Raw genomic sequence first — 13,917 nt, forward strand, 5'->3', positions numbered from 1 at the left:
CAGGACAGCTGATGGTATGTGAAGTTCATGAGGCAGGTGGAGTTGTTTTTGCAGTGGAAGAGCTGTGCTGTTGCTTCGGGCAGTTGCCATTCACCACGACACTCCCTTCCCTAGGTGTCATATCCACTTTCAGACATATGTGCTGCCAGAGCACTTGGTTTCCATGGCAGCGGGAAATGGCTTCGGCACTGAACTTGTCTTTGGCCATGGAGTTTTGAGCGCCTTGAGTGAGGAGCTCCATGTTCTTTTTGTGTGGGTGCTGAAGCTGCTTAACTCCATCCCACTGGGCTCAATGGGCATGGGACCGGAAGTGAGCCAACAGGGTTTCCTAGATAGCTGCCAGGACAGCTGATGGTATGTGAAGTTCATGAGGCCGGTGGGGTTGTTTTGGCACTGGAAGAGCTGTGCTGCTGCTTCGGGCAGTTGCCATTCACCAGCACACTCCCTTCCCTAGGTGTCATATCCACTTTCAGACATATGTGCTGCCAGAGCACTTGGTTTCCATGGCAGCGGGGAATGGCTTGGGCACTGAACTTGTCTTTGGCCATGGAGTTTTGAGCACCTTGAGTGAGGAGCTCCATGTTCGTTTTGTGTGGGTGCTGAAGCTGCTTGATTCCATCCCACTGGGCTCAATGGGCATGGGACCGGAAGTGACCCAACAGGGTTTCCTAGATAGATGCCAGGACAGCTGATGGTATGTGAAGTTCATGAAGCAGGTGGGGTTGTTTTGGCAGTGGAAGAGCTGTGCTGATGCTTCGGGCAGTTGCCATTCACCAGAACATTCCCTTCCCTAGGTGTCATATCCACTTTCAGACATATGTGCTGCCAGAGCACTTGGTTTCCATGGCAGCGGGAAATGGCTTGGGCACTGAACTTGTCTTTGGCCATGGAGTTTTGGGCGCCTTGAGTGAGGAGCTCCATGTTCTTTTTGTGTGGGTGCTGAAGCTGCTTGGTTCCATCCCACTGGGCTCAATGGGCATGGGACCGGAAGTGAGCCAACAGGGTTTCCTAGATAGCTGCCAGGACAGCTGATGGTTTGTGAAGTTCATGAGGCAGGTGGAGTTGTTTTGGCAGTGGAAGAGCTGTGCTGCTGCTTCGGGCAGTTGCCATTCACCAGCACACTCCCTTCCCTAGGTGTCATATCCACTTTCAGACATATGTGCTGCCAGAGCACTTGGTTTCCATGGCAGCGGGAAATGGCTTGGGCACTGAACTTGTCTTTGGCCATGGAGTTTTGAGCGCCTTGAGTGAGGAGCTCCATGTTCTTTTTGTGTGGGTGCTGAAGCTGCTTAACTCCATCCCACTGGGCTCAATGGGCATGGGATCGAATGTGAGCCAACAGGGTTTCCTAGATAGCTGCCAGGACAGCTGATGGTATGTGAAGTTCATGAGGCAGGTGGTGTTCTTTTGGCAGTGGAAGAGCTGTGCTGCAGCTTCGGGCAGTTGCCATTCACCACCAGACTCCCTTCCCTAGGTGTCATATCCACTTTCAGACATATGTGCTGCCAGAGCACTTGGTTTCCATGGCAGCGGGAAATGGCTTGGGCACTGAACTTGTCTTTGGCCGTGGAGTTTTGAGCGCCTTTAGTGAGGAGCTCCATGTTCGTTTTGTGTGGGTGCTGAAGCTGCTTGACTCCATCCCACTGGGCTCAATGGGCATGGGACCGGAAGTGAGCCAACAGGGTTTCCTAGATAGCTGCCAGGACAGCTGATGGTATGTGAAGTTCATGAGGCAGGTGGAGTTGTTTTGGCACTGGAAGAGCTGTGCTGCTGCTTCGGGCAGTTGCCATTCACCAGCACACTCCCTTCCCTAGGTGTCATATCCACTTTCAGACATATGTGCTGCCAGAGCACTTGGATTCCATGGCAGCGGGAAATGGCTTGGGCACTGAACTTGTCTTTGGCCATGGAGTTTTGAGCGCCTTGAGTGAGGAGCTCCATGTTCGTTTTGTGTGGGTGCTGAAGCTGCTTGATTCCATCCCACTGGGCTCAATGGGCATGGGACCAGAAGTGAGCCAACAGGGTTTCCTAGATAGTTGCCAGGACAGCTGATGGTATGTGAAGTTCATGAGGCAGGTGGAGTTGTTTTGGCAGTGGAAGAGCTGTGCTGCTGCTTCAGGCAGTTGCCATTCACCACCAGACTCCCTTCCCTAGGTGTCATATCCACTTTCAGACATATGTGCTGCCAGAGCACTTGGTTTCCATGGCAGCGGGAAATGGCTTGGGCACTGAACATGTCTTTGGCCATGGAGTTTTGAGCGCCTTGAGTGAGGAGCTCCATGTTCGTTTTGTGTGGGTGCTGAAGCTGCTTGATTCCATCCCACTGGCTCAATGGGCATGGGACCGGAAGTGAGCCAACAGGGTTTCCTAGATAGCTGCCAGGACAGCTGATGGTATGTGAAGTTCATGAGGCAGGTGGAGTTGTTTTGGCAGTGGAAGAGCTGTGCTGCTGCTTCGGGCAGTTGCCATTCACCAGCACACTCCCTTCCCTAGGTGTCATATCCACTTTCAGACATATGTGCTGCCAGAGCACTTGGTTTCCATGGCAGCGGGGAATGGCTTGGGCACTGAACTTGTCTTTGGCCATGGAGTTTTGAGCGCCTTGAGTGAGGAGCTCCATGTTCGTTTTGTGTGGGTGCTGAAGCTGCTTGATTCCATCCCACTGGGCTCAATGGGCATGGGACCGGAAGTGACCCAACAGGGTTTCCTAGATAGATGCCAGGACAGCTGATGGTATGTGAAGTTCATGAAGCAGGTGGGGTTGTTTTGGCAGTGGAAGAGCTGTGCTGATGCTTCGGGCAGTTGCCATTCACCAGAACATTCCCTTCCCTAGGTGTCATATCCACTTTCAGACATATGTGCTGCCAGAGCACTTGGTTTCCATGGCAGCGGGGAATGGCTTGGGCACTGAACTTGTCTTTGGCCATGGAGTTTTGGGCGCCTTGAGTGAGGAGCTCCATGTTCTTTTTGTGTGGGTGCTGAAGCTGCTTGGTTCCATCCCACTGGGCTCAATGGGCATGGGACCGGAAGTGAGCCAACAGGGTTTCCTAGATAGCTGCCAGGACAGCTGATGGTTTGTGAAGTTCATGAGGCAGGTGGAGTTGTTTTGGCAGTGGAAGAGCTGTGCTGCTGCTTCGGGCAGTTGCCATTCACCAGCACACTCCCTTCCCTAGGTGTCATATCCACTTTCAGACATATGTGCTGCCAGAGCACTTGGTTTCCATGGCAGCGGGAAATGGCTTGGGCACTGAACTTGTCTTTGGCCATGGAGTTTTGAGCGCCTTGAGTGAGGAGCTCCATGTTCTTTTTGTGTGGGTGCTGAAGCTGCTTAACTCCATCCCACTGGGCTCAATGGGCATGGGATCGAATGTGAGCCAACAGGGTTTCCTAGATAGCTGCCAGGACAGCTGATGGTATGTGAAGTTCATGAGGCAGGTGGTGTTCTTTTGGCAGTGGAAGAGCTGTGCTGCAGCTTCGGGCAGTTGCCATTCACCACCAGACTCCCTTCCCTAGGTGTCATATCCACTTTCAGACATATGTGCTGCCAGAGCACTTGGTTTCCATGGCAGCGGGAAATGGCTTGGGCACTGAACTTGTCTTTGGCCGTGGAGTTTTGAGCGCCTTTAGTGAGGAGCTCCATGTTCGTTTTGTGTGGGTGCTGAAGCTGCTTGACTCCATCCCACTGGGCTCAATGGGCATGGGACCGGAAGTGAGCCAACAGGGTTTCCTAGATAGCTGCCAGGACAGCTGATGGTATGTGAAGTTCATGAGGCAGGTGGAGTTGTTTTGGCACTGGAAGAGCTGTGCTGCTGCTTCTGGCACTTGCCATTCACCACCAGACTCCCTTCCCTAGGTGTCATATCCACTTTCAGACATATGTGCTGCCAGAGCACTTGGTTTCCATGGCAGCGGGAAATGGCTTGGGCACTGAACATGTCTTTGGCCATGGAGTTTTGAGCGCCTTGAGTGAGGAGCTCCATGTTCGTTTTGTGTGGGTGCTGAAGCTGCTTGATTCCATCCCACTGGCTCAATGGGCATGGGACCGGAAGTGAGCCAACAGGGTTTCCTAGATAGCTGCCAGGACAGCTGATGGTATGTGAAGTTCATGAGGCAGGTGGAGTTGTTTTGGCAGTGGAAGAGCTGTGCTGCTGCTTCGGGCAGTTGCCATTCACCAGCACACTCCCTTCCCTAGGTGTCATATCCACTTTCAGACATATGTGCTGCCAGAGCACTTGGTTTCCATGGCAGCGGGGAATGGCTTGGGCACTGAACTTGTCTTTGGCCGTGGAGTTTTGAGCGCCTTGAGTGAGGAGCTCCATGTTCGTTTTGTGTGGGTGCTCAAGCTGCTTGATTCCATCCCACTGGGCTCAATGGGCATGGGACCAGAAGTGACCCAACAGGGTTTCCTAGATAGCTGCCAGGACAGCTGATGGTATGTGAAGTTCATGAGGCAGGTGGAGTTGTTTTGGCAGTGGAAGAGCTGTGCTGCTGCTTCGGGCAGTTGCCATTCACCAGCACACTCCATTCCCTAGGTGTCATATCCACTTTCAGACATATGTGCTGCCAGAGCACTTGGTTTCCATGGCAGCGGGAAATGGCTTGGGCACTGAACTTGTCTTTGGTCGTGGAGTTTTGAGCGCCTTGAGTGAGGAGCTCCATGTTCTTTTTGTGTGGGTGCTGAAGCTGCTTAACTCCATCCCACTGGGCTCAATGGGCATGGGACCGAAAGTGAGCCAACAGGGTTTCCTAGATAGCTGCCAGGACAGCTGATGGTATGTGAAGTTCATGAGGCAGGTGGTGTTGTTTTGGCAGTGGAAGAGCTGTGCTGCTGCTTCGGGCAGTTGCCATTCACCACCACACTCCCTTCCCTAGGTGTCATATCCACTTTCAGACATATGTGCTGCCAGAGCATTTGGTTTCCATGGCAGCGGGAAATGGCTTGGGCACTGAACTTGTCTTTGGCCATGGAGTTTTCAGCGCCTTGAGTGAGGAGCTCCATGTTCTTTTTGTGTGGGTGCTGAAGCTGCTTAACTCCATCCCACTGGGCTCAATGGGCATGGGACCGAAAGTGAGCCAACAGGGTTTCCTAGATAGCTGCCAGGACAGCTGATGGTATGTGAAGTTCATGAGGCAGGTGGGGTTGTTTTGGCAGTGGAAGAGCTGTGCTGCTGCTTCGGGCAGTTGCCATTCACCAGCACACTCCCTTCCCTAGGTGTCATATCCACTTTCAGACATATGTGCTGCCAGAGCACTTGGTTTCCATGGCAGCGGGAAATGGCTTGGGCACTGTACTTGTCTTTGGCCGTCGAGTTTTGAGCGCCTTGAGTGAGGAGCTCCATGTTAGATTTGTGTGGGTACTCAAGCTGCTTGATTCCATCCCACTGGGCTCAAAGGGCATGGGACCGGAAGTGACCCAACAGGGTTTCCTAGAAAGCTGCCAGGTCTGCTGATGGTATGTGAAGTTCATGAGGCAGGTGGAGTTGTTTTGGCAGTGGAAGAGCTGTGCTGCTGCTTCGGGCACTTGCCATTCACCACCACACTCCCTTCCCTAGGTGTCATATCCACTTTCAGACATATGTGCTGCCAGAGCACTTGGTTTCCATGGCAGCGGGAAATGGCTTGGGCACTGAACTTGTCTTTGGCCATGGAGTTTTGAGCGCCTTGAGTGAGGAGCTCCATGTTCGTTTTGTGTGTGTGCTGAAGCTGCTTGATTCCATCCCACTGGGCTCAATTGGCATGGGACCGGAAGTGACCCAACAGGGTTTCCTAGATAGATGCCAGGACAGCTGATGGTATGTGAAGTTCATGAAGCAGGTGGGGTTGTTTTGGCAGTGGAAGAGCTGTGCTGATGCTTCGGGCAGTTGCCATTCACCAGCACACTCCCTTCCCTAGGTGTCATATCCACTTTCAGACATATGTGCTGCCAGAGCACTTGGTTTCCATGGCAGCGGGAAATGGCTTGGGCACTGTACTTGTCTTTGGCCGTCGAGTTTTGAGCGCCTTGAGTGAGGAGCTCCATGTTCGTTTTGTGTGTGTGCTGAAGCTGCTTGATTCCATCCCACTGGGCTCAATGGGCATGGGACCGGAAGTGACCCAACAGGGTTTCCTAGAAAGCTGCCAGGACTGCTGATGGTATGTGAAGTTCATGAGGCAGGTGGAGTTGTTTTGGCAGTGGAAGAGCTGTGCTGCTGCTTCGGGCACTTGCCATTCACCACCACACTCCCTTCCCTAGGTGTCATATCCACTTTCAGACATATGTGCTGCCAGAGCACTTGGTTTCCATGGCAGCGGGAAATGGCTTGGGCACTGAACTTGTCTTTGGCCATGGAGTTTTGAGCGCCTTGAGTGAGGAGCTCCATGTTCGTTTTGTGTGTGTGCTGAAGCTGCTTGATTCCATCCCACTGGGCTCAATTGGCATGGGACCGGAAGTGACCCAACAGGGTTTCCTAGATAGATGCCAGGAAAGCTGATGGTATGTGAAGTTCATGAAGCAGGTGGGGTTGTTTTGGCAGTGGAAGAGCTGTGCTGCTGCTTCAGGCAGTTGCCATTCACCAGCACACTCCCTTCCCTAGGTGTCATATCCACTTTCAGACATATGTGCTGCCAGAGCACTTGGTTTCCATGGCAGCGGGAAATGGCTTGGGCACTGTACTTGTCTTTGGCCGTCGAGTTTTGAGCGCCTTGAGTGAGGAGCTCCATGTTAGATTTGTGTGGGTACTCAAGCTGCTTGATTCCATCCCACTGGGCTCAAAGGGCATGGGACCGGAAGTGACCCAACAGGGTTTCCTAGAAAGCTGCCAGGACTGCTGATGGTATGTGAAGTTCATGAGGCAGGTGGAGTTGTTTTGGCAGTGGAAGAGCTGTGCTGCTGCTTCGGGCACTTGCCATTCACCACCACACTCCCTTCCCTAGGTGTCATATCCACTTTCAGACATATGTGCTGCCAGAGCACTTGGTTTCCATGGCAGCGGGAAATGGCTTGGGCACTGAACTTGTCTTTGGCCATGGAGTTTTGAGCGCCTTGAGTGAGGAGCTCCATGTTCGTTTTGTGTGTGTGCTGAAGCTGCTTGATTCCATCCCACTGGGCTCAATTGGCATGGGACCGGAAGTGACCCAACAGGGTTTCCTAGATAGATGCCAGGACAGCTGATGGTATGTGAAGTTCATGAAGCAGGTGGGGTTGTTTTGGCAGTGGAAGAGCTGTGCTGCTGCTTCGGGCAGTTGCCATTCACCAGCACACTCCCTTCCCTAGGTGTCATATCCACTTTCAGACATATGTGCTGCCAGAGCACTTGGTTTCCATGGCAGCGGGAAATGGCTTGGGCACTGTACTTGTCTTTGGCCGTCGAGTTTTGAGCGCCTTGAGTGAGGAGCTCCATGTTAGATTTGTGTGGGTACTCAAGCTGCTTGATTCCATCCCACTGGGCTCAAAGGGCATGGGACCGGAAGTGACCCAACAGGGTTTCCTAGAAAGCTGCCAGGACTGCTGATGGTATGTGAAGTTCATGAGGCAGGTGGAGTTGTTTTGGCAGTGGAAGAGCTGTGCTGCTGCTTCGGGCACTTGCCATTCACCACCACACTCCCTTCCCTAGGTGTCATATCCACTTTCAGACATATGTGCTGCCAGAGCACTTGGTTTCCATGGCAGCGGGAAATGGCTTGGGCACTGAACTTGTCTTTGGCCATGGAGTTTTGGGCGCCTGGAGTGAGGAGCTCCATGTTCTTTTTGTGTGGGTGCTGAAGCTGCTTGGTTCCATCCCACTGGGCTCAATGGGCATGGGACCGGAAGTGAGCCAACAGGGTTTCCTAGATAGATGCCAGGACAGCTGATGGTATGTGAAGTTCATGAAGCAGGTGGGGTTGTTTTGTCAGTGGAAGAGCTGTGCTGATGCTTCGGGCAGTTGCCATTCACCAGAACATTTCCTTCCCTAGATGTCATATCCACTTTCAGACATATGTGCTGCCAGAGCACTTGGTTTCCGTGGCAGCGGGAAATGGCTTGGGCACTGAACTTGTCTTTGGCCATGGAGTTTTGGTCGCCTTGAGTGAGGAGCTCCATGTTCTTTTTGTGTGGGTGCTGAAGCTGCTTGGTTCCATCCCACTGGGCTCAATGGGCATGGGACCGGAAGTGAGCCAACAGGGTTTCCTAGATAGATGCCAGGACAGCTGATGGTATGTGAAGTTCATGAGGCAGGTGGTGTTGTTTTGGCACTGGAAGAGCTGTGCTGCTGCTTCGGGGACTTGCCATTCACCACCACACTCCATTCCCTAGGTGTCATATCCACTTTCAGACATATGTGCTGCCAGAGCACTTGGTTTCCATGGCAGCGGGAAATGGCTTGGGCACTGAACTTGTCTTTGGCCATGTAGTTTTGAGCGCCTTGAATGAGGAGCTCCATGTTCGTTTTGTGTGGGTGCTGAAGCTGCTTGATTCCATCCCACTGGGCTCAATGGGCATGGGACCGGAAGTGAGCCAACAGGGTTTCCTAGATAGCTGCCAGGACAGCTGATGGTATGTGAAGTTCATGAGGCAGGTGGAGTTGTTTTGGCAGTGGAAGAGCTGTGGTGCTTCTTCGGGCAGTTGCCATTTACCACCACACTCCCTTCCCTAGGTGTCATATCCACTTTCAGACATATGTGCTGCCAGAGCACTTGGATTCCATGGCAGCGGGAAATGGCTTGGGCACTGAACTTGTCTTTGGCCATGGAGTTTTGAGCGCCTGGAGTGAGGAGCTCCATGTTCGTTTTGTGTGGGTGCTGAAGCTGCTTGATTCCATCCCACTGGGCTCAATGGGCATGGGACCAGAAGTGACCCAACAGGGTTTCCTCGATAGCTTCCAGGACAGCTGATGGTATGTGAAGTTCATGAGGCAGGTGGAGTTGTTTTGGCAGTGAAGAGCTGTGCTGCTGCTTCAGGCAGTTGCCATTCACCACCAGACTCCCTTCCCTAGGTGTCATATCCACTTTCAGACATATGTGCTGCCAGAGCACTTGGTTTCCATGGCAGCGGGAAATGGCTTGGGCACTGAACATGTCTTTGGCCGTGGAGTTTTGAGCGCCTTGGGTGAGGAGCTCCATGTTCGTTTTGTGTGGGTGCTGAAGCTGCTTGATTCCATCCCAGTGGCTCAATGGGCATGGGACCGGAAGTGAGCCAACAGGGTTTCCTAGATAGCTGCCAGGACAGCTGATGGTATGTGAAGTTCATGAGGCAGGTGGAGTTGTTTTGGCAGTGGAAGAGCTGTGCTGCTGCTTCGGGCAGTTGCCATTCACCAGCACACTCCCTTCCCTAGGTGTCATATCCACTTTCAGACATATGTGCTGCCAGAGCACTTGGTTTCCATGGCAGCGGGGAATGGCTTGGGCACTGAACTTGTCTTTGGCCGTGGAGTTTTCAGCGCCTTGAGTGAGGAGCTCCATGTTCGTTTTGTGTGGGTGCTGAAGCTGCTTGATTCCATCCCCCTGGGCTCAATGGGCATGGGACCGGAAGTGAACCAACATGGTTTCCTAGATAGCTGCCAGGACAGCTGATGGTATGTGAAGTTCATGAGGCAGGTGGAGTTGTTTTGGCACTGGAAGAGCTGTGCTGCTGCTTCGGGCAGTTGCCATTCACCAGCACACTCCCTTCCCTAGGTGTCATATCCACTTTCAGACATATGTGCTGTAAGAGCACTTGGTTTCCATGGCAACGGGAAATGGCTTGGGCACTGAACTTGTCTTTGGTCGTGGAGTTTTGAGCGCCTTGAGTGAGGAGCTCCATGTTCTTTTTGTGTGTGTGGTGAAGCTGCTTGATTCCATCCCCCTGGGCTCAATGGGCATGGGACCAGAAGTGAGCCAACAGGGTTTCCTAGATAGCTGCTAGGACAGCTGATGGTATGTGAAGTTCATGAGGCAGGTGGAGTTGTTTTGGCAGTGGAAGAGCTGTGCTGCTGCTTCGGGCAGTTGCCATTCACCAGCACACTCCCTTCCCTAGGTGTCATATCCACTTTCAGACATATGTGCTGCCAGAGCACTTGGTTTCCATGGCAGCGGGTAATGGCTTGGGCACTGAACTTGTCTTTGGCCATGGAGTTTTGAGCGCCTTGAGTGAGGAGCTCCATGTTAGATTTGTGTGGGTGCTGAAGCTGCTTAATGGCATCCCACTGGGCTCAATGGGCATGGGACCGAAAGTGAGCCAACAGGGTTTCCTAGATAGCTGCCAGGACAGCTGATGGTATGTGAAGTTCATGAGGCAGGTGGGGTTGTTTTAGCAGTGGAAGAGCTGTGCTGCTGCTTCGGGCACTTGCCATTCACCAGCACAATCCCTTCCCTAGGTGTCATAACCACTTTCAGACATATGTGCTGCCAGAGCACTTGGTTTCCGTGGCAGCGGGAAATGGCTTGGGCACTGAACTTGTCTTTGGCTATGGATTTTTGAGCGCCTTGAGTGAGGAGCTCCATGTTCGTTTTGTGTGGGTGCTGAAGCTGCTTGATTCCATCCCACTGGGCTCAATGGGCATGGGACCGGAAGTGACCCAACAGGGTTTCCTAGATAGCTGCCAGGACAGCTGATGGTATGTGAAGTTCATGAGGCAGGTGGAGTTGTTTTGGCACTGGAAGAGCTGTGCTGCTGCTTCGGGCAGTTGCCATTCACCAGCGCACTCCCTTCCCTAGGTGTCATATCCACTTTCAGACATATGTGCTGCCAGAGCACTTGGTTTCCATGGCAGCTGGAAATGGCTTGGGCACTGAACTTGTCTTTGGCCATGGAGTTTTTAGCGCCTTGAGTGAGGAGCTCCATGTTAGATTTGTGTGTGTGCTGAAGCTGCTTGATTCCATCCCACTGGGCTCAATGGGCATGGGACCGGAAGTGACCCAACAGGGTTTCCTAGATAGCTGCCAGGACAGCTGATGGTATGTGAAGTTCATGAGGCAGGTGGAGTTGTTTTGGCAGTGGAAGAGCTGTGCTGCTGCTTCGGGCAGTTGCCATTCACCAGCACACTCTCTTCCCTAGGTGTCATATCCACTTTCAGACATATGTGCTGCTAGAGCTCTTAGTTTCCATGGCAGCGGGAAATGGCTTGGGCACTGAACTTGTCTTTGGCCGTGGAGTTTTGAGCGCCTCTAGTGAGGAGCTCCATGTTAGATTTGTGTGGGTGCTGAAGCTGCTTGATTCCATCCCACTTGGCTCAATGGGCATGGGACCGGAAGTGACCCAACAGGGTTTCCTAGATAGCTGCCAGGACAGCTGATGGTATGTGAAGTTCATGAGGCAGGTGGAGTTGTTTTGGCAGTGGAAGAGCTGTGCTGCTGCTTCGGGCAGTTGCCATTCACCAGCACACTCCCTTCCCTAGGTGTCATATCCACTTTCAGACATATGTGCTGCCAGAGCACTTGGTTTCCATGGCAGCGGGGAATGGCTTGGGCACTGAACTTGTCTTTGGCCGTGGAGTTTTGAGCGCCTTGAGTGAGGAGCTCCATGTTCTTTTTGTGTGGGTGCTGAAGCTGTTTGATTCCATCCCACTGGGCTCAATGGGCATGGGACCGAAAGTGAGCCAACAGGGTTTCCTAGATAGCTGCCAGGACAGCTGATGGTATGTGAAGTTCATGAGGCAGGTGGTGTTGTTTTAGCAGTGGAAGAGCTGTGCTGCTGCTTCGGGCAGTTGCCATTCACCACCACACTCCCTTCCCTAGGTGTCATATCCACTTTCAGACATATGTGCTGCCAGAGCACTTGGTTTCCATGGCAGCGGGAAATGGCTTCGGCACTGAACTTGTCTTTGGCCATGGAGTTTTGAGCGCCTTGAGTGAGGAGCTCCATGTTCTTTTTGTGTGGGTGCTGAAGCTGCTTAACTCCATCCCACTGGGCTCAATGGGCATGGGACCGAAAGTGAGCCAACAGGGTTTCCTAGATAGCTGCCAGGACAGCTGATGGTATGTGAAGTTCATGAGGCAGGTGGGGTTGTTTTGGCAGTGGAAGAGCTGTGCTGCTGCTTCGGGCAGTTGCCATTCACCACCACACTCCCTTACCTAGGTGTCATATCCACTTTCAGACATATGTGCTGCCAGAGCACTTGGTTTCCATGGCAGCGGGAAATGGCTTGGGCACTGAACTTGTCTTTGGCCATGGAGTTTTGAGCGGCTTGAGTGAGGAGCTCCATGTTCGTTTTGTGTGGGTGCTGAAGCTGCTTTACTGCATCCCACTGGGCTCAATGGGCATGGGACCGAAAGTGACCCAACAGGGTTTCCTAGATAGCTGCTAGGACAGCTGATGGTATGTGAAGTTCATGAGGCAGGTGGAGTTGTTTTGGCAGTGGAAGAGCTGTGCTGCTGCTTCGGGCCGTTGCCATTCACCAGCACACTCCCTTCCCTAGGTGTCATATCCACTTTCAGACATATGTGCTGCCAGAGCACTTGGTTTCCATGGCAACGGGAAATGGCTTGGGCACTGAACTTGTCTTTGGCCGTGGAGTTTTGAGCGCCTTGAGTGAGGAGCTCCATGTTCTTTCTGTGTGTGTGCTGAAGCTGCTTGATTCCATCCCCCTGGGCTCAATGGGCATGGGACCAGAAGTGACCCAACAGGGTTTCCTAGATAGCTGCTAGGACAGCTGATGGTATGTGAAGTTCATGAGGCAGGTGGAGTTGTTTTGGCAGTGGAAGAGCTGTGCTGCGGCTTCGGGCAGTTGCCATTCACCAGCACACTCCCTTCCCTAGGTGTCATATCCACTTTCAGACATATGTGCTGCCAGAGCACTTGGTTTCCATGGCAGCGGGACATGGCTTGGGCACTGAACTTGTCTTTGGACATGGAGTTTTGAGCGCCTTGAGTGAGGAGCTCCATGTTAGATTTGTGTGGGTGCTGAAGCTGCTTAATGGCATCCCACTGGGCTCAATGGGCATGGGACCGAAAGTGAGCCAACAGGGTTTCCTAGATAGCTGCCAGGACAGCTGATGGTATGTGAAGTTCTTGAGGCAGGTGGTGTTGTTTTAGCAGTGGAAGAGCTGTGCTGCTGCTTCGGGCACTTGCCATTCACCAGCACAATCCCTTCCCTAGGTGTCATAACCACTTTCAGACATATGTGCTGCCAGAGCACTTGGTTTCCGTGGCAGCGGGAAATGGCTTCGGCACTGACCTTGTCTTTGGCCATGGAGTTTTGAGCGCCTTGAGTGAGGAGCTCCATGTTCGTTTTGTGTGTTTGCTGAAGCTGCTTGATTCCATCCCACTGGGCTCAATGGGCATGGGACCGGAAGTGAGCCAACAGGGTTTCCTAGATAGCTGCCAGGACAGCTGATGGTTTGTGAAGTTCATGAGGCAGGTGGAGTTGTTTTGGCAGTGGAAGAGCTGTGCTGCTGCTTCGGGCAGTTGCCATTCCCTAGCACACTCCCTTCCCTAGGTGTCATATCCACTTTCAGACATATGTGCTGCCAGAGCACTTGGTTTCCATGGCAGCGGGAAATGGCTTGGGCACTGAACTTGTCTTTGGTCGTGGAATTTTTAGCGCCTTGAGTGAGGAGCTCCATGTTAGATTTGTGTGTGTGCTGAAGCTGCTTGATTCCATCCCACTGGGCTCAATGGGCATGGGACCGGAAGTGAGCCAACAGGGTTTCCTAGATAGCTGCCAGGACAGCTCATGGTATGTGAAGTTCATGAGGCAGGTGGAGTTGTTTTGGCACTGGAAGAGCTGTGCTGCTGCTTCGGGCAGTTGCCATTCACCAGCACACTCTCTTCCCTAGGTGTCATATCCACTTTCAGACATATGTGCTGCTAGAGCTCTTAGTTTCCATGGCAGCGGGAAATGGCTTGGGCACTGAACTTGTCTTTGGCCATGGAGTTTTGAGCGCCTTGAGTGAGGAGCTCCATGTTAGATTTGTGTGGGTGCTGAAGCTGCTTGATTCCATCCCACTGGGCTCAATGGGCATGGGACCGGAAGTGACCCAACA

The sequence above is a fragment of the Ochotona princeps genome, chromosome 1, assembly GCF_030435755.1.
Source record: "Ochotona princeps isolate mOchPri1 chromosome 1, mOchPri1.hap1, whole genome shotgun sequence".
Classification (NCBI taxonomy): domain Eukaryota; kingdom Metazoa; phylum Chordata; class Mammalia; order Lagomorpha; family Ochotonidae; genus Ochotona; species Ochotona princeps.